Source organism: Lagenorhynchus albirostris, chromosome 2 (genome assembly GCF_949774975.1).
Source record: "Lagenorhynchus albirostris chromosome 2, mLagAlb1.1, whole genome shotgun sequence".
Taxonomy (NCBI): Eukaryota; Metazoa; Chordata; class Mammalia; order Artiodactyla; family Delphinidae; genus Lagenorhynchus; species Lagenorhynchus albirostris.
Window position 1 is genome coordinate 136,173,363 of NC_083096.1, and position 19,180 is coordinate 136,192,542.

The window sequence follows — 19,180 nt, forward strand, 5'->3', positions numbered from 1 at the left end:
TAATTAATCATATTAAGAGTCTGAAAAATGATGATCTCAATAGTTACAGAAAAAAGCAACTGACAAAATACAATACCCATTCTTCATTTAAAAAAAACAAAGAAAAAAACGCTTCAGCAAAGATGGAATAGAATGGAACTTCCTAAAACCCTTTCAGCAAAGATGGAATAGAATGGAACTTCCTAAACCTGATAAAGAGCTTCTACAAAAAATATACAACTAACATCATAAGTCATAATGCTGAAGATATGAATGCTTTTCCCTAAGCTCAGGAACAAGGCAAGACATTTGCTGTCATCACTTCTACACAACACTGAGTGGAGATTCTAGCCAGCGCACTATAGCAAGAAAAATAAAAGACATCCTCATTGAAAGGAAGAAGTAAAACTGTCTTTATTCACAGATAACATGATCACATAAAGAATCTGATGGTACCCACAAAAAAGCTATTAGAGCTAATAAGTCAGTTAGCAAGATGGCAGGATACATGATCAATATATAAGTAGTAACAAACAACTGAAAGTTGAAATCTAAGAAGACAATACTGTTTACAATAGCATCAAAAAATGTGAAATACCTACAGATAACCTGACAAAGACCCATCTACTGAAAGCTAAAAGACACTGCTGAGAGAAATTAAGGAAAACCTAAATAAATGAACAGATATACTGTGTCCATGGGTCAGAAAACTCAATATTTAAGAAGTCAATTCTCTCCCCAAACTAATGTATAAATTAAATGAAGTTCCAATTCAAATCTCAACAGGCCTTTATTTTGAATCTGACAAAATGACTGTAAAATGGAAATGTAACAGATGCAGAATAACCAATATAACTTTTAAAAAGAACAAAGTTGAAGGACTTATACTACCTGATTTTAATACTTATTACAAAACTACAGTCATCAAAACTAAGTGGTACTAGCATTAAAACAGACAAAGAAATCAATGGAACAAAATAAAACATCCAAAAATGGGCCCACATATACACATGGTAAATTAATTCTGATCAAAGGTACAAAGACAATTCAATGGAGAAAGGATAGATTTTTTAGCAAATGGTGCTGGAACAACTGATACCATATGAAAAAATAAACTTTGTCCACATCTGGTCCTACAGGTTAACATGAAATGGATCCTGGATTTAATGTAAAATAAAAAACAATAAAGCTTCTTAAAAGAAAAATGGGAGAAAATATTTGAGATCTCAGGCTAGGCATGATTTCTAAGATACCAAAACCATGGTCCATAAAGGAATAAATTGATAAAATTTACATTATCAAAATTACAAATTGATAAATTAGACTTCAGCAAAATTAAGAACTCTGCTTTTCAAAAGATACTGCTAAGAAAATGAAAATATAAGCCACGAAATGGGATAAAATATTTGCAAATCACAGCTGTGATAAAGAACTTATTAATGAGAATATATATAAAAACCTCTTGGGCTTCCCTGGTGGCGCAGTGGTTGAGAGTCCGCCTGCCGATGCAGTGGACACGGGTTCGTGCCCCGGTGCGGGAAGATCCCACATGCCGCGGAGCGGCTAGGCCCGTGAGCCATGGCCGCGGAGCCTGCGCGTCCGGAGCCTGTGCTCCGCAACGGCCGAGGCCACAACAGTGAAAGGCCCGCATACCGCAAAAAACAACGAAAAAAACCTCTTGAAAGTCAATAAGGAAACAAACAGCCCATTTTTAAAAAGTGGACAAAAGAAATAAACACTTCAGCCAAGAAGATATATGAAATATACACAGGGAAATAAGCAACATGATAAGAAGTTTGAAATTATTAGTCATTAGGGAAGTGCACAATAGAATCCCATGAGAGGATTCCACATTATCAGAATAGCTGAAATTTAAAAGAGTGATCACACCAGTTGGAGCAACTGGAATCACTTTGAAATACGGTTTGGCTGTTTCTTAAGTTAAATATACACCTACCACGTGAACTTGCTGTTCCACTTTTAAGTATTTAACTAATAGAAATGAAGGCTGTACAAAGACATTTATACAAATATGGATACCGGCTTTATTTGTAGTAGCCAAAAAGCAGCAAATAATCCAAATGTCCATCAATGGGTTAGTGGATAAACTAAATATGGTATAGTTGTACTCAGAAAAAAAAAAAAAACACTATGCATGCACACATAACCTGGATAAACTCAAGAGGATTATGCTAAGGAAAAGCCACCGCACACAAAAGATACATATTGTATGACCCCCACAGATAAAATCCTAAAAGAGTTTAAATAGTGACAGAAACAACTCACTGGTTCTTGGAGGGATTAGAAAGGGGCATGAGCAATCTTTGGGGGTATTAGAAATGTTCTTTATCTTGATTGTAATGATGGTTTCATGGATAAATACATACGTTGAAACTTCTCAAATTAGACACTTTATATATGTACAGTTTACTGTATGTCACGTATACCTCAATAAAGCTGTTGAAAAATATCCTAGTGGGGAATGCCTTTTCTTTCCTGTGGTACCTTGACTGCTACATCCTTTCTTCATCCCCTACATTCAATCAGTAATTAATTCCTAACCATTCTATTCTAATCTCTCTCCTCTAGTCACATAGCTACTACACTAACCCATCTCTCACCTGCATTATAATAGCCTCTCTCCAATCTTCACCACTCCAATTCATTCTCCACCCTGCAGCCAGAATTAACTTTCTAAAACACAAATCTGACAGTGTCACTTCAATAGCTGCTGCTTGCTCTGGAGATGCATTTCAAACTCCCTTAACCTGATTCACCTGACCTTCCCTGATCTGGGCTTTTCACTCTCCCGAACCTCCTTTCTGGTGATTTCCCCTTACCCTTTCCAGTCCGCCCATACTAATCAACAATGCACCAGACTTGCATAGCTTTGCCCATGCTGTTCCAAGTCAGATAATCCCCTTTCCTCTGTCTTTCTCCAACCCAATCACACCGATGCTTTGCAACTCAACTTGGGTATTATCTCCTCTGAGAAGTTTTCAATAAAAGCCTATATTGGGCCATTTGGACTTCTCTCAACTCCTGAGAATTTTTTTTTTAATTTTTATTGGAGTATACTTGATTTACAACGTTATGTTAGTTTCAAGTGTACAGCAAAGTGAATCAGTTCTACATATACATCTATCCACTCTTTTTTTAGATTCTTTTCCCATACAGCCCATTAGAGAGGAGAATCTTCTTCTACCTTGCTACAGCACTAAGCTCACTATCATATAATCTCCCTTGCCAGACTAGACAGAAGCAGACTGGATGAAAGCTTGAAAGCAAAGACCAAGTCTTGTTCATCCTTGCTTTCCCAGAGCCTACCACAATGCCAGGCCAAGAACACATTCCCAAATTAGTGAACAAACAAATGAACACAAGAGCCGGTTTGGATGACCGCCTCTTACATCAGCTGGGTTGACTCTAAATTCCACCTTATAAAAATATGCGCAGGTAAGAGGTTGAATAATCTCTGTAGTACATTCTGGTAAAATAATTATTTCAAATACTTTAATTGGGGGGGGGGTGTCCCACTCTGGCTGTGAGCTTAAGGGTAAGATTCACTACCTCAAACTGTTTTCAGAACCAGCTGGTAATTGACTGTGATTTGAACCAAGTGAAAGGTTAGGGAAAGAGAACCAGATTCCAGGAAAAGACAAGGCCCATAGTAAAAATTAACACAGCCTGGAAGAAGGCTCAGTATCCTCCCAGTAAACTTCTTAATTTCATCCAGAAAGACACAGATCTCCACCCTCTGGGTTACTCCTTTCTCCCAAGACACATGTTTTGACTTCCAAATCCAGCAGGGAGGCTCCCAACTTCCCTCCCCCTCAAAATCAATCTCCAGGCCCTTCTCACCCTCTCTGTTCCCTCAATCATCCTTAATAAGAGTTCTTGGAGCCTCCCACCAGGAGGCCCTCCTCTGCTGGCTCCCTCCAAGAGCCAGGCCAGTGGCCACCAAGTCAAAAGCCAACCACAGGACCTCATTAACAGGAGATTCCCAGAAGACCAGGAGGCAGTCAAAAGGCTGGAAGACCCAGCTGGCAACTTAAAAAGTACAATTTCAGGATATGCAGTCGGTGGATCATAGGAAAGAGGGGAAAAGCAAGCAAAACAAAACAAAGCAGAATTCTACCATCTATATACCAGTTACAAACTAAGAGAAGGCTTGCCTTCTTTCTTACTGACTTGTGGTTCAAAAGCATAACCACTCTCTCCCTCCTGATATCCTATTTTAAAAAGTAACCTAATAATGGCTGCTCTTCCTTATCTTGGAAATGACTTGACTTTTTAATTTAGAGACGAAATTAGTTAAGACATGAGAAGTGCTTTAGTGGAAAATAGCCAATGATTAGGGAAATTCACCATTTTGCATCTTGTTCAGCTTAAAAAGAAAGGACTTTAATAAAAATAGAAAGACACTCCTAGGCCTTTCCTACCCAGGATAACTGTACCCAAAGATCATTATACCATCTAAACTAAATTGCACCTCAAACATTACCATAAGCTGCTGAAAGCTACAAGCAGCACTGGCCTTAAAATGCCTTAGGTAGCCAGACTGGAATTAAAAGGTTCAAAAATGCCTGGGGAAATGTCCTAAAATACGGTGGGAAGGGGGGAGAGAGAAAATTAACATAGTTAACTGGATAGTGATGACAGGGGACCCCGGGTTCCACACATCTCCTAGGCAGCGTTGGGGATGCAGTAAAGGCCCACCCTTCTCTTGAGTGGCCGTACGCCTCACCCAGGAGCGGACACAGTGGACTCAACAAGGTCTCGGGGGCCAACGCACGGCTGGCGTTGGCGTTAAGACTCAGGCGGCCAGAGGGGGAAGAGGAGGAAGCGACTGCGGGAAAGGGGAGGGAGGCTTGGGCCCGGGTGCGCTCTCGAGCTGGAGAACGTGCGCGCGGCGAGCCTGCGCTTTTGCTAAAGCCCCTGATACACACGTGGGACTGGGCGGAGGGTCACTTACTTTTCCAATCTGAAATTACATTTTAGCTAGCGCGGCCCTGCCGACAACCGCGCGGAGCCGCACCAAGCCTCGGTTGGGCGGTCCGACCCGCTCTCCGCGCGGCCCCGCCCCCGCCCCCGCCGGCCACGGCCCCTGTAAAACTCGCCCCGATTGGCCCTTTGAACGGAACCCGGGATTGGCCCGCGCCTGCGCCCTGCCGTGGCCTCCTGCGGCGGTCGCCTGTCGGTTGGAGTGGACTGCATCCTCTTCCGGTTTCTTCCCGCCTCCCCGAGGGTTTTTTTTTTTTTTTTTTGGTACGCGGGCCTCTCACTGTTCTGGTCTCTCCCGTTGCGGAGCACAGGCTCCAGACGCACAGGCTCAGCGGCCACGGCTCACAGGCCCAGCCGCTCCGCGGCATGTGGGATCTTCCCGGACCGGGGCACGAACCCGTATCCCTTGCATCGGCAGGCGGACTCTCAACCACTGCGCCACCAGGGAAGGCCTCTCCTGAGCTTTTAAGGGCCTGAAGTGGGCTCTGTCCTCTCAGGCCGAGAGTTTCCTAGTCTGGGGGCTCTTCTCGCAGAACTCACCCACGCAGACTCCCCTCAGCCGCTGTTGGGTACGTGTCCGACGTGTATCCTGTAACTTCGCTTCTCAACCATGCACTGAACAGCAAGACTCTTGCAGACAGGTGTTAAAATAAAGAAATTAATAATAATAATATTTATTGAATGCTTACTTTGCATGAGGTCTTGTTCCCGAGATACTTTACGAAAATGTTCTCAACCAATTTTGTGAACAACCTTCTGAAAAGGTGTCAGTTTGTAAATGTACAAAACAAATGAACCTCAGCCTCTAAGGAAGTTACAGTCTGGTGGGTCCTGGACACACCTATGTCATTTAATCTTCATGATCCTTACCTTTCCAGTTAGCTAGGTACTATTTGTCCATAGTTTACAGATGCAAAGAGTAGGAAACGTTTTTTAGCTTGTTTTGAGACTCACAATAAGTAACAGCAGGGAAGATTCCAACCTGAGCTCAAACATAAGCCATGTCTATTAAAAAGGCAGGCTCCCAAGCTGATGGGACTGAGATTTGGAAGACAGTTTATGAAGTGTAAACTCTTTATTTTCCTAGAAAAGGAGACTGAGGTGCAGTAAAAGGAAGTGATTTTCGAAGGACACACTGGTCATGAGAGGTAAGCCTCGGTAATAACTGATTTCACAGAACTGGAGTATGGGCCATGTGCATGATAGTCACACTGCTATCCTCATAACAACCCCAAATACATGCTCTCATCTTGGTCTTACAGGCGAGGATAGTGGCTCAGTGGGGCTGAGGCCACGTGATTAGCTGCATCTGCTAGGGGCCCTGGTTTGAGGATGCCGGAGGAAGAAATTTTCCTCTATCCTTCTAGGTTCTTCTGCTGGTCTAAGAATTAAATTGACATTATGAACGGGAGAAAATCAGATGAAAGTTTAATAACGTGTACATGGGAGAGACCCAGCAAAACTGAGTAACTCTGTAAAGACATCTTCCACTAAAGACAAAAAAAGGATGTAGGGGGTAATGGTTTATGTCTTCAAAAGGGAGGAAGGCAGTTTACATGAAGATGGAAAAGCAAATGTTTGGTAAACAAATGTTTGCTGGGTGTGCTAAGACAGTGGGACACAGGAATTTTAAAAAAACAAACAAAAAAACCTTCCTAGATTCCTCTCGGTCTACCATATCTAGTTCATACTATAGTACAATGATAGCTGTCTTCCTGGAAGAGGTCCTCTGTCTACATTCTTTAGGCAGCTAAGGAGGACATCCGAGTTTCTTCCTGAGTCTTTTTGGGCCTTGATTGTTTTCAGCTGTAAATAATTCACGTGCCAAAGAGACATTTTGGGGTGGCAAGTTTTGCTCCCGTTCAGGGTCATTTTCTTTCTTCCACACCATGACTGTTCACCTTCATTTCCAACAAATATCCGGAGATCTAACCATGGACTCTTCGGGAATGTAGGAGGTACTAGGATCTGGTTACTTGGCACCTGTGTGAATCATCATGTACAACAGGAATGATAATATTAAGACCTATTCATCTTACCTTTCCAGAGTATCATGATGAGTAAATGAGGTAACAAATATGGAAATACTTTGTAAAGTGTTAGATGCTGAATACGTGTAAGACAGCTTCCAGACCCTCCTCATTGTACCTCAGGAATAGAATAAATGAAATATACTGGTTGCCTTAGGAACTATGGCAGGAGGTCTCATCTTGGCTAAACTTGAATTAATATGGATTTGCTTCCTGGTCTTTATAGATATCTCTGTTACTAGGCATTTTGTATTTGATCTGAGGTTTGTTTCTTCTTATCATCATGCTATCATTAGTGGTAATAGCAGCAACAGCACAGTGGCTGGAGCACCAGCAGCCATCTTGGACCATGAGAGGATTTCAGGAATGAAAGCTACATACAGCAAAGCCCCAGGGTGCAAGGGCTTAAGTTTCTGACACCATGCAGCACCAGACGAACACCCACTGCCCACTTCTACTTGTAAGAAAGAAGCTGCTCTCTTGTGCAAGACACTTTAATTTTGTGTTTTCTGTCCATGGGGCCAAACCTAATCATAACTGATACATATATACCTTACCTCACAGAAATCCTACAGCAACTCTATAAGGTGATAGGTGCAGAAACAGACTCAGAGAGTATAAATGATTTTTTCGGTGTCATCCAGCCAAGTGACAGAGGCGTAATTTTGTGGCCCATTCTCATTTTCTTTTAAATGGAAAGAAAATGCCTGTTGTGAATGAATGAATCTATTTTTTTCCATTTACTTCCATTCTATTCATTTATTCTAGGAGGTGATAAACTTTTTCTATGAAGGACCAAACAGTAAATATTTTAGACTTTGTGAGTCATAGTTTCTGTTGCAACTACTCAATTCTGCCTTTGTAGGGCAAAGCGATCATAGATAAAAGTAAACGAGAGGCTATGACTGTGTTTGGATACAACCTTACAAAAGCATACAATGGCCAGTGTGCCCCAGTGGGCCTTAGCTTGCCAACCTCTGATTTATTAGATTCTGATGTCCCATCACAAAAGTGCATTGGAAATACATTACAAGGGGTAGGGGGACTGTGACTTTGCAGGCACCCTCACACAGTTGACCAATATAAAGTCCAGTGTGTGACGGTGAGGTCCAGTAGAAAGAAAGCTCCCTAAACTGATAATCATGAGATCTGAGCACTCAGTTCATATCTGCCCTGAAACAGGATCTATATCCTGAACCAACCCCAGGTGCCTCAGTTCCCTATATGTTAGGAGCAAATAATGCAAATATCACCCCTACTTTCCATAGTTTCCATGGCTACAGGGAGACTGAGATGACATGATATACAGACCATACTTTGAAAGCTATAAATGTTATTCAACTGTGTGTTCACTGCTTCACCTTAGGCAGGGCCATATAGCCTCCTCTGTATCCTTCAGCCCCCCGTCCTTACCTCTATCATGGAACTCCTAGAACGTATCAAATGCCTAGTAGTTATTAGTGAATCCGTTTATCCCCACTCCTCGTCCTTAACTTGATATAAAGGGTTATTGTGTTGCATTGGATTAAAAGACTCAATTATTGGAAAGTCTAGATGCCCACTCAAGGTCGCTGCCGGGCAGCGTGGGTGTCATGCGGTCATTGTCCAGTAGACAGGTCACAAGTCACACCCGTGAAGCAGCACATCAGGCTTAAATGAGACAGAAAGAGCTAGGTTGTGAAAGCCTGGAACCAGCTGAACTGGACGTTGTGTCACTTCCTTCCTGCTCACAGACTGTTTCATGAAACACCAGGAGGCAGACAGGAGTTCTGGCCTTCTCCCTGGGGACCTGTGGAGGCCTTCTGCTACTCTGACTGCATTCTCTGAATGCTTTTCCTACATTAACAACTTGCCCCTCACCAGAGAAAAGACTCATTTTCCCCGAGACTCTTAGAGTCATGGCACAGAAATAGGTGTGGTTATTCATTTACTCATGAATTCATTTATTCATTCAGACATTTATGTATTCACTCACTTAACAAAGATATATTGAGTGCCTACTGTTCTATAAAGAGATGGTGTTGAGAAAAACAGATATTGTCCGTGTCATCGTGGAACTGACAGTCACGAAACTGACATTCAGTAAATAAGCATGCAAGTGTATATGTGTGTGTGTGTATATGTGTGTGTGTGTGTATAAAGTACAGAGAGGTTAAGCATATATCAATATATCTATCTGTATCTATATATGGATTCAGTTGCAAGTAGGAAGAGACATAGGATCTTATGAGAGAGGGGGCGTGATTTAGACTGAGGTCTAACTGAGATGGGTGATTCTGAGGAACCAGGTGCGTTACATGCATTGAAGACCTAAGGGTCTTCAGTAACCTTGTAAAGTGACTACTATCACAACCATTGTACAGATAGGGAAACTGAGGCTTAGGAAGATTAGGTGACTGGCCTAAGGCTGCACTGTGAGTAAGTTTGGAGCAGGCTGGGCTCTTTCCCATACTCCACAATGCACAACACAAACCCAGAGGGTGTGAATTTTCCCAGCTCCCACCTTTGCACACACTATGCCTCCTTCCACCTGGAAAGCCTCCCCCGCCCTCCTTCCCTTGTTGGATTCATAGTCTGCCTTCAGCGTCTAGTTGAGGGCCTACTTTCTCGGCAAAGTTCCCTCTTCTATCTGAGGCCTCAGCACATCTCGTATTCTAAGCTTCTGCAACAATCATCATGTATTACTCATGCGGCACCGGCCCCGGGACACCTTGTAAAGTTCATTTTCCTTTTTACATGCCTGCACTGGTGACCTTGCTCCCAGTCCTGTGAGCAGCACGAAGTCATGAGAGCAGACAGACCTGGGTTCTTCTCCTAGTTCCTACTTGTTTGCTGAGTGACCTGGAGAACGTTGCTTAACCTCTCTGTAGTTTCCTTGGAGAAAAGTAATATTTATTTCTTGAGATAGATCTTAAAACATGTGTCCCAGGGCTGAACAGATAGTAAGTGTTCCACACTTCTTAGTCTTCTACCCAATTCCATTCCCTAGATCAGAAAGCCTCTGGAGGGTAAGGACCATGCCTTCTACTTTATAATCTCGGCAACTAGCACAGTGCTCTGTAATAGTGGGTATATCATTGGCACATAATTATGGCGGTGACAGCCTTTACCTGCCTCCTGGGTCCCTTGCTCCTAATCCAACTTGTTTTCTCCTGTCTTTCTTCCTTTCTTTCTCAACTTAGACTCCTTTAAGCCTCCCTTAAACTTGATCCTCTGTCAGAAACAGGTGCCACTGCATACACTCTCTCTTCCAAATCCACACTGTCTTCTCAGGAGGAAAATAACTGAAATAGTTCACTGGAGACCCAACAGATGGTCTGTAAGGGGAAACCACTGACCAGAAAGGCTGCCAAACTCCCCATCCTGGCCACCACCTAGAGCCATATTTTGTATGCAAAATCATTAGTTTATTCAACTCTCTTCTCTAAAGGATGCCAGTAGCTCATTATCAAAGATGAGGGAATGTTCCATCTTACTTTATTACTTGCCCTCTGTCTGCCTGCCTGCCTGCCTTCCTTCATCTCTTCAGTTAACAAACATGTACTGAGTACTTGCTAAGTGCTGGGCCAGAGCTGGCTGCTATACTAAAAGCACAGAGAAAGAGCTAGGGGCAACCCATGGTGAGAAGAAGAGCGGGTATTGGGTACAAAGAGAAAGGAAAGACTGTGCTAACATTTACTGGGCACTGGCTCTGCACTTCCACATGCAGTGTCACAGTGATTCCTCCCAGCCATGCACCTGAGGGAGTAGGGATTCCTGCTGCAGAAATGAAGGCTCAGAAAAGCAGAGCAACTTGCCGGAAGTCATCTACCGAAAGACGCCACAGGCCAAAATGAAGAGGCAGCTTCTGCTGAGAAGCTAAAGTGGGCAGAGATGCTCATGTTGGATATAAGGCTTTGGATGAATGCAAGTCCTAATAATCTCACTGGTTTCGCCCTGCAACACCAACTTTGTCTTCCATATGTGAGCTGCTCACCCACTCCCCAGTTCCCAAACCTCACCATCCTAACCAGTTCCACACCACGTACATCCTTCTCCCCTAACGCTGCCTAGTTTCAACCCCACAGCCTCTTGACCATGAGCCATTTCAACAAAAGTGCAAACTATGTGATGAGCCATGACAACAATGTGCAACCCTAAACTCCAATGAGTGTTTTTCTACAGCGAGGGAACAGGTGGAAGAAGAGAGTCCAGGGCCATGAGATGACGACAAGGCCAAAGGAGGGGTGGGAGTCGGCCTGTTAGGACATACATGCTCCAGGCCTCGGGGGCTGAATCAAAGGAGGCCCCTGGAGCCTGTGCAGTATCCACTGCCATTCACTTCTCAAGAATCATGGCATTTGGAAACCATTAAAGAACATTGGTTTGGGTAGTTTTCAGACTGGATCCTATCGGAAGGTGCCTGCACAGCAAAGAAGAGGCTGAATGGGCTCCCAGGCTTTCCGCAATGCCCCCTCCCCTGCCAGGTTGTTCTCCTCTTCAAGACACCAGAGGAGGGGGCTGGTGGGGGCTGAAACCCCGTCCCCACTCTGCCAGCTGAACTCTGGACCTGCGAGGCTGCTCTGCCCCAGCAGAGAGGGCAAATTTTCCTAATTTGCACAAAGTACAGAATAGGATAGTGGTAACTTTGCCCTCTTGCTGCCCCCAACCACACACATGCAGACACATAAACCCATATAGCCACACAGACATTCCCACAGACTTACACATAAGCATGTATACATATTTATACAAACACACATGCAGACATACATACATTATACAAAGAGCACAAGACATATACATAGACATATGAATATATCATACAGTACACACACACAGACACACACAAATGCAAATTAGACCACAATATAATGCACAGAAATATAGACACAAATACACAGACGCAGAGTCAAACAGATATGGATACACTGATACACAAGCCACACAAAGACACATACATACACACACAGTCTCGTAGCCACTTATACACTGCACACACATAAACAAACACATCCATACATAGATGCATAAACACAACACACAGGCACATAAACCACACAGATATACACACACATACACAGATATGCACACATACATACATCTTTAACCAGAACAACTCTACTTTATCAATTTTACATGATAAATTCTATTTTCAAAATTTTTATGTGACAAACATTTCACTACTAAAAGAATTTGTTCTTTCTGAGGATTTTTTTAAATTCATTTATTGATCAAATATTTGATGACAATATGTTGAAATAAAATGATAGTAGGAAGTGGGGTACACTCAGACATATTAGTGGCAGGTCTTTCCATGATATGTCTTGTAATTCATTTTGCTTTTATCATAATGAAAAATTTGTGACTTTCAACACTGCTACATAATATATAGATCCAGAACTCCTGTTTTATTGTTTATACACTTTCAGATACTTAAAAATATCAGCCTCCACTCCATCTCCTTCACCTCCCAAAGGACCTCTGGAGCTATGGAAATGATACGGGAACTTGAAGGCAAGGGTGTAACGTTAAGGAGTATGCTAAACAGGACTTTTGGTTGTAAGAAATAAAAATACAAATCAAGCTTGATTAAATAAACAACAAATAAACCAAAAGGCAATTGATTGTCTCATGTACTTGGGCAGTTCAGAAGGGAGATGAACTTTAGGAAAACCTGGGTCCAGGGATTCAAGTATGTCTTTAAGGGTCTTTTGTTCTCCATTTTTCATTTCTTAATTCCCATGTTTACTTCATATTCAAGTTAAGAGCAGTGCATATGGTAGCAAAGATGGCTAGCAATTGCTTTACCCTTACAATGTTCTCCTAAATCTTGGAAGATGAGGGTGAGGGTATCTCCATCCTCCTATTTCTTGCAAGAATGCTGAGCAAAGTTTGATTGGCCCATTTTTAGTCAAGTGCGCATTCCTAGGGATGGATTCAGAAAAGCTGAGCTTCTGAACCTGTACCAGCAGGACTGAATAGTGAGAGCCGGGGATTATTCCCCAAAGAGATATCAGACAGGAAGGAGAATACGTATGTCTTCCTCCCTACCTCCAGAAGCCTTAGTGCAGCACTCATGGGTCAGGCTCTGTGCTGGAGACTGGGGCACAAGATAAAAATATTTATACTCTTTCCCTCTAGTAACCCACAGCCTAGTGATGGAGGTGGCATGTAAGCCAATAGTACAGGACACAGAAAGCAATAACCACAAAATAAAAAAGTGTGATAAAATAAAACTTCATCAAAAGACACAAGACAATCAATAGGCAAGCCACAGAGTGGGAAGAAATACACATATCTGAGAAAAGATTTTAATCAAGATTATATAAAGAATGACTACAATGCAATAATTTTTTAAAATCCCAAATTTTAAAATGAGCATAAAGCTTAAACAGACATTTCATAAGGGAAGACACATGAATGGCTAATAAACCCATGAAAAGGTGCTCAACATCTTTAGCTATCAGGGAAATGCAAATTCAAACTGCAATGAGATAGCACTTCATAACGTCTAGAATGGCTGGAATTAAAAAGAGACTGACATGAATACTGGAGGTAATGTGGAGCACCAGGACCTCCCCTGTTTTCCTGGTGGGAATGTAAAATGGTAGAACCATTTTCCAAAAGCATGTATCTACACTGTGACCCAGCAATTCATTCCTAGGTATTAACCCAAGAGAAATAGAAATACATATTTATAAAAAAGATTTGTACATGAATGTTCACAGAAGCTTTATTATTAATTTCCCAAACTGGAAACAACCCAAATGTCCATTAACATAAGAATGGATAAACAGTCATATATCCGTACAACGGAATACTAGTCATAAAAGAGAATCAAGTACTGATTCATACAATGACATGAATGGATCTCATAGAAATTATGTTGAGAGAAAGAAGCTAGACATACAAGAACATACACTGTATGACTGCATTTATGTAAAATTCATCATAATTTATTATGGAAAATAAACTTACCTGCATTTGCCTGATGGGTGGAAAGTTGAAGGTTAGGAGGAAGCCTAGCTGTGAAAAGATATGAGAAAACTCTCTGGGGTGATGGAAATGCTCAAAACCTTGCTAGGGGTGTGGGTTACATGAGCATCTCTATTTGTAATTGTGCATTTCATTACATGTGAATTTTACATCAAATGAAAAAATTTTTAGAGTGTAGAGAGTGCTAGGGAGGTGTAGAAAGATCAGGAATGACAGGATGTTGATAATTGTGGAAGCCGGATGATGGGTACGTCGAGGTTCATTAAACTATTCTGTTTACTTTGTGTATGTTTGTAATATTCCATGTGAAAAAATTTTTTTAATCAAATAAATTCGTATCTAACAATATGATGACTTCTATGAGAGGAACAGGAAGTAAGTGTTGTAAAACCAGAAAACCTGGAGCAATTACCTGCCTAGGGATTTGGAGGTAGGGACAGGGGGCTGAGAGTGACTCTTGGAAAAGACGTTGCAGAAGAGAGAACATTTGATTTGGGACTTAAAGGCCAAGAAGACTAAAGCAGTTGGAAATACCCAGAATAGATGCCCATTAGAGAACCTTGTGGCACTTCTAGTGACAGAACAACATTGGATCACCAATGATATGTACTCCTCTGAAATAACCCTTTTCTCATAGGAGTCAGCAGAGTGGAGTGCTCAGGGCAGAGGAACCGAAGTTAGGATTTCCCACTCAGAGTGTCCTTGGATGATCTAAGTCACAACCCTTCTCTGCACTTCAGTTTTCTTACCTGTGAAGTGAGAGGATTCAACAAAATTATACCTAAGTTCTCTTCAAATGCTTCACAGCTGTGAAGCACAACTGTGCTTCACAAGCTAGTTGTGAAGTCACAAGCTAGTTGTGACAAATCAAGGAATAAAACAAAGGTCTGAAGACATCTCATTCCCAGAACTTTCTTAATGCTCTATTTCATGTATTCTAAGACGCATATTCTTATTTAACATTTAACGTCACAGAAATCAGGGCACCCCTTACAATCGATGATGTCAGATAACTAGGCTCCAGCAATGCATAGTTGCATTGCCTGCCTGGAAGTACTTGGTTATTATTCCTGGACAAAATGACTGGACAACCACAGTCATTGACGTTTTAATCAACAAACCACCTGCGGTCCTTTGGAGGATCAAATATGAATTCCATTTGTTGTCTGGAAACCTTCTATTTGTACCTTCTAGTAGAATAAGAAAATAGCACCAGCATCAAAATTGGCAAATTGGTACTGGTGGCTTGACAGAAACTTCCAAGACAGCAGAGTAGCTCTCTTTTAAGAAATGCTGCGTTCCCCAACTCTCTTGGTGGCTTAGTTGACAATATTGTGTGGAAAAACATATCAACAGCTGAGAGGAAAGTGCTTCAGAAGAGACGAACCATTCTGAATGTGAAGTCTTACGAATACCTTAACCATTGTATTTTGCTTAAATTTTCCTTTTTACATGTACACAAGAGCAATATGTGATTGACATTGAAGCAGCCTAAATGTCCATCAACAGATGAGGGGATAAAGAAGATGTGGTATATATATACAATGGAATACTACTTAGCCATAAAAACGAGTGACATAACGCCATTTACAGCAACATGGAAGGACCTAGAGATTATCTAAGTGGAGTAAGTCAGAAATAGAAAGACAAATATCATATGATATCAATTATAAGTGGAATCTAAAGCATGACACAAGTGAACTTATCTACAAAACAGTAACAGACTCATAGACCTAGAGAACAGACTTGTGGTTGCTGAGGGGGAGTGGAAGAGGGATGGATTGGGAGTTTGGGGTTAGCAGATGCAAACTTTTATATACAGAATGGATAAACAGCAAGGTTCAACTGTATAGCACAGGGAACTATCTTCAATATCCTGTGATAAACCATAATGGAAAAGAATATGAAAAAGAATGTATATATATATGTGTGTGTGTGTGTGTGTGTGTGTGTGTGTGTGTGTGTATGTATAACTGAATCACTATGCTGTACAGCAGAAATTAACACAACATTGTAAATCAACTATACTTCAATAAATTTTTTAAAAAGAGCAATATGTGATTAAAAAACATGTCAAAGAAGTCTAAAAGAGATTTTCATTAAAAATTATCTAAATCATGTTTAATTGTGTCTACAAGAGATTTTCTCAGTATTAATAAAAGTTTAAAAAACTTGAAATCATAAGAAGGCATCGTCACAACTTAATTGGCAATGCTTTTTCTTTCTAAGAGATATGTAAATTAAGACTTAACTGATGAAATATGATACTGAAACCTCATGCCTTCCCCAGCACTTTCTTCCTGTTTCTCTATACTTTTTGGAGCCTATAGATAAGGTGTCATTTCTGAGGGCTTTCTGTTATAGGAACTGTGCTAAAGGCTTTACAAACATCCTCTCAGTTATCACACAATAACCTTGTAGGAGACACCATTATCATACCCTTTTAATGTTGAAGAGACTGAAAGATCCTGCCCCAGGTTAAAGAGTTTGCGCCACTTCCTTTTTGTAATTAGTGGAGAATCACAAAATGAACTTTTCCCAGCCCAGATAAACCTTTTAGAACCCATCAATGACGATAATTCATCAAGCTCCTGTGTTTTGGGGCAGCACTGCAGGAGGTCCTGAGGTTTAGAACGGTCGCTCAGATATACCCCAAGGAAGGCAGGCAGCATGCAGTGGCACAAAAATAAGCTTTGGAATCAAACAGAATCAGGTTTTAATCTCAACTCTGCCACTTGTAGATTGTGTGATTTTGAGCAAACTGTTCTCGGAGCCTCAGTTTCTTCTTCTGTAAAATGGAACTATTGTTACCTACCTCCAAGAGTTGTATGAGAGGTAAATAAGTTCACTCAATTATTCACTTACTCAACAAATATCTACAGAGTGCCTACCTCATGCTAGTAAATGTAATGTCAAATGAATACTATGCAAAAGACCCTAGCACTGTGACGGGTACATAGCAGACACTCTGGGGAAATTTTGTTGTTCTGTTTTTATTTTTCCAAACCAATGTCCCCCTTCTACTAGCACCTCATTTTTAATTTGCAGAGTCCCCTCCACCTCCAATCTATGATACATACTGTAATCAGATGCCCTGCCATTCCCTGGCCTGGGGGTGAGCTTGTGAACCAAGGTAGGCCATGGCCATGCTCTCTCTGGAATTTGAAACTTCAGCAGAGTGACACAGACTGAAAATGGTAGGAGCTCATGCATTCCACCCTTTTCAGAACTGTTCTGCCTGGGAGTGAAGCTGCCTTAGTTCCTACTCATTTCCAAGCCTGATTCTCCAGTCTTACTATTATTTTTGTTTGTTTTGAGATCATGTTATCATTCCAAAAATTCCCTTTTGCGTAAGCTACGCAGACGTGGTATTTGCAAACAAAAAAATCAGATGCCCAGTAAAGAAACAAACAAACAAGAAAACCACATTAACTCCCCTTTCCCAAGCAGGTATTATTAAGTTAGAAGAATAGAAGAGGTACAAATAGGATAATTAAGGGCACATAGAAGTCAGAAGTGCTCACTTTAGCAGCATAGATAATAAATTCAGAAGAGATATTCTAAATAACAATGCCATTAACTTACACTGGTTGGGGGTAGCCCTTACTATGGAATATGCATGGTACACACACTGTCTCATGTAAAGATCGCAGATACCTGTGGAGTAGATATCATCATCTTCCGTGTCTTAGTCGAGGACGTGAAAGCTCAGAGAGGTTAAATAACTTGCTTACAGCTACATAATTAGTGGGACCTAGTGCAAAGTAAAAATGCAGGGCCCCATGTTGAGAAATTATTAAGAATTTCAAGATGGTGACAGCAGAGCGCTAAACCAAGTTCAGACTCCTTATGAGCATGGTTCCCCCCTTCCCTTACCCTCATGACTGCATGGGTCACATGCCCATAAAGTTGGCCCAGCTTGCTTAAGTTAGTAAGTGACAGAGTTGAGACTTAACACCGAGATCTCTTTGATCCAGAAGTCCATGGTCTCAATGCAAAGTAACCCCTACAGTGGGAGTGCCCCAAGATCAGAATGAAACTGACAGCTATTCCAGGTCATTCAGATTGTCTAGGCACTGCCCTCATCCCCTAGCCCGTACGGCAGCTGGGGGGACTCAGACGTAAGGTTGATAATCATTTGAACTTCAGAGACTCATAGGGAAAAGCAATTAATCCAGGATAGTCATGACAGGCCAAGCTCTCCCCTGCCTTCTTCCTGGTGTTCTGTTTAGTCCCACCTTTGAGAGGATCCTAGACCAATTTGACCGAATTTAGAGGAGGCTGAGCAGGATGGTGAAGGAACTGCATACAAGTGTTTATGAAATTATGAGTGTTTAGCCTGAAGATCAGAAGAATCACAGTTGTCATCAAGTCTCTTTCCTGCTGAGGTATAAGCTCTATGAGAGCCGGGGTCTATCCTGCTCACCACAGTACCCCAAGTGTCTGGCACAGTGCCTAGGATATAGTTACTGCTCAACAAATAGTAAGTGGAGCAATCAATTAAACAGTTCACTGAACGTTTGTCAAGTGGAAGAGGGATTAGATGTGTTTTTTTTTTTTTTTTCCTCAAGAAGGAAGTCAGTTCCAACGGGGTAGACCGGTTTTGACTCTTGGGTATAAGAAAGTTCTATGGCCCCACCATGGAAAAGGCTATTAGGAGATCCCCTTCCAAAGAGGGACTCAAGTGTGGAGGTGATGACAAGGATATTCCCCAAAGGCATTCCCTAGAATACCAGAAATGGCAAAGAGGTCTCTGGTCCTAAGGTACTTCCAATTAATTGATAGTAGCTACCCGGGCCTCTGTTGAGAAGCTTTTCACGGGGAAGCTCCATAAGAAATGGTGCTGTCCCTTAGACAGCCTTCTAAACTTTAATGTTTGTGAATCTATGAATCTGCACATTTTCTCCAACCCAGAAATGTTGGTAAGGCTAACTCCAGTGCTCTGAAGTGAGGCAAATTAATTGAAACTAAGTTCACTAAAGTTGTGGGCATTTTGAGTGTTCTTTGCTTCTTAGCTTTGGGCTTAGATACTATAAATATAATATCCAACCCCAGTGGGTGATCCTGGATGTCGGATTCACCGTGCTTACAGACAGCTGTGGGGAAAGAGCTCTGAATAAATCTGTCTAACTAGTAAAGATGGATTACGTTACTTCATAGTGATGTTAACCTTAGGAGGCAAAAGTCCA

The 19,180-nt window shown here is 41.7% G+C and overlaps 1 protein-coding gene and 1 long non-coding RNA gene across 6 annotated transcripts in view; one reads left to right on the top strand and one right to left on the bottom strand.

The window, feature by feature from the left end:
* FGGY (FGGY carbohydrate kinase domain containing) overlaps nucleotides 1-5,069 on the bottom strand; it is a 411,736-nt gene extending 406,667 nt beyond the window's left edge. For all 4 annotated transcript variants that reach the window (XM_060139919.1, XM_060139918.1, XM_060139916.1 and 1 more), the window contains exon 1: nucleotides 4,955-5,069. The gene's annotated coding sequence lies outside the window, so the exon portion shown is untranslated. The remainder of the gene's footprint in view (nucleotides 1-4,954) is intronic.
* A 298-nt stretch (nucleotides 5,070-5,367) lies between these two features.
* Nucleotides 5,368-14,745, top strand: LOC132516159 (uncharacterized). Of its 2 annotated transcripts, none has more exons than XR_009539272.1 (3): nucleotides 5,368-5,552; nucleotides 6,071-6,131; nucleotides 14,629-14,745. It is a non-coding gene; the product is annotated as an uncharacterized LOC132516159 (long non-coding RNA). The 2 variants fall into 2 exon arrangements; XR_009539271.1 differs by lacking the exon at nucleotides 14,629-14,745 and adding an exon at nucleotides 8,747-8,874.
* The last annotated feature ends 4,435 nt before the right edge of the window (nucleotides 14,746-19,180 follow it).